Here is a 1,595-nt window from a genome sequence, read left to right on the forward strand (position 1 = left end):
CCTCCCCGCTCCTGCCCTCCGGCCCAGACCCCGCCTCTGGCGTCCGGCCGGGGTGGCCTCTGGCCTGCTGCAGCCCCCCCCACTGGCCTCTCCCTGGACCCTGGGGGTGGCTGTCCGTGTCCGTGGCCTTTCGAAGGGTCCCACACCCATTGTGCAGGGGCCCCCCAGGGACACCATGGAGGCCACGGGCGAGCACACACGGCGGGCGGACGCCGAGGCCCACGTGTTCACAGAGCTGCCCGGCGGGGGCGCTGCAGGCCGCGGTGCTGGCCGCCTTTGTCCCGGCCGCTTCCTGCCGGCCCAGCGGGACAAAGGCGGCTTTCACGCCCGTGTCCCTCGGGCTGGGGGGGCCGGGCTGTGGGGGGGGCGGGTGGCTGCTGCTGGCCACTGCCCGCCTGGCCCAAGAGCAGCGCCATGGCCCGGGGTGGACACTGGGCGACACAGGTGGACACTGGTTGGACGCAGGCAGACCCGGGAGGTGGTCTCGTGCCCTACTGTCCAGGGGGAGGCTGGCCGAAGCCCAGCCCGGCCGCAGATGTGGCTCAGGCCCAGCTGGGGTCCGGCCTCGGCCTCGTGGAGGACACGGGACACAGGGCCCAACGGAGTGCAGACCCTCTGGGGGGGCGGCAGAGCACCCCCGGCCTTGGGGTGCCTGGACCGCGGCTGCGTCCAGCCTCGGTCTTCCCCTCTGCTGCGGCTGTGGGGTCAGGCCTCGCTCCCGACCCCGAGGGCCGGGGGGCCACGCGCCCAGGGCTGCCACTGGGGCACAGCAGGGCCCGGGGGAGGCCCAGGCCGAGTCCCCGGCCCCCGACTGCTCGGCCCCTGCCCAGGGGCCGCCTCGGCCTGCCTGCTGCATGAGTGTCCCCACCTGCCTTATTTCTCGGATGAGCCGGGGGGATCATGGCCAACAGTCGGAAGGTCCAGGCTCGCGGGTCGGGCACTGGCTGGACGCAGCCCCCTGGCCCCCGGCGCAGCTGAGCCCGGCCCCGCGGCCTCGTCTCGCCTGTCCTCCCGGTGACAGGACAAGTGTCCCGTGGACATGTTTCTGTGCCGCCCACCCCGGGCCTCCGTGTTGGGGCGACCCAGCCTCTGGGCGTGAACGTGCTGCCCTGGGGTACGGCTGCGGCCAGGCCCCCACCTCGCCGGGACACAGCCTCCTGCACAGCCTCACCGGCCGGACCTGTCGAGAGCCCCTGGGCCCCGCCCCCGCGCCAGGAGCCTGGGGAAGGGCGTCAGGGCCATCGACTCAGCGTGACCACGGCCCGCGGGTGCAGGGCCTGGGCTGCCGGGGACAGGGCCTCCCTCGGCCGGCCCGCGGCGCCCGGAAAGAGGCCGTCCGCCCCCGCCCGTGTGCCTGGGCCTGGCTCGCAGCCGAGGCGCTGAGGCCGCCGGGGAGCACTGGGCGTGGACCCCAGCTCGGGGCAGGCGGCTCTCAGCAGGCCCCGCTGACCACTGCGTGTGGCCCTAAACGAGGCAGTTCTGCCCCACAGCGCACGGGGCGCCCAGGCCCGGCCCCCAGGGTGGACGCCTCCCCGGAGAGGGACAGCCAGCTGCCGCGCACAGGCCCGCTCCGGGGCAGCGCCAGCCCTCAGCAC

The sequence above is a fragment of the Condylura cristata genome, unplaced genomic scaffold (genome assembly GCF_000260355.1).
Source record: "Condylura cristata isolate star-nosed mole 26May11 unplaced genomic scaffold, ConCri1.0 scaffold00004, whole genome shotgun sequence".
NCBI lineage: Eukaryota > Metazoa > Chordata > Mammalia > Eulipotyphla > Talpidae > Condylura > Condylura cristata.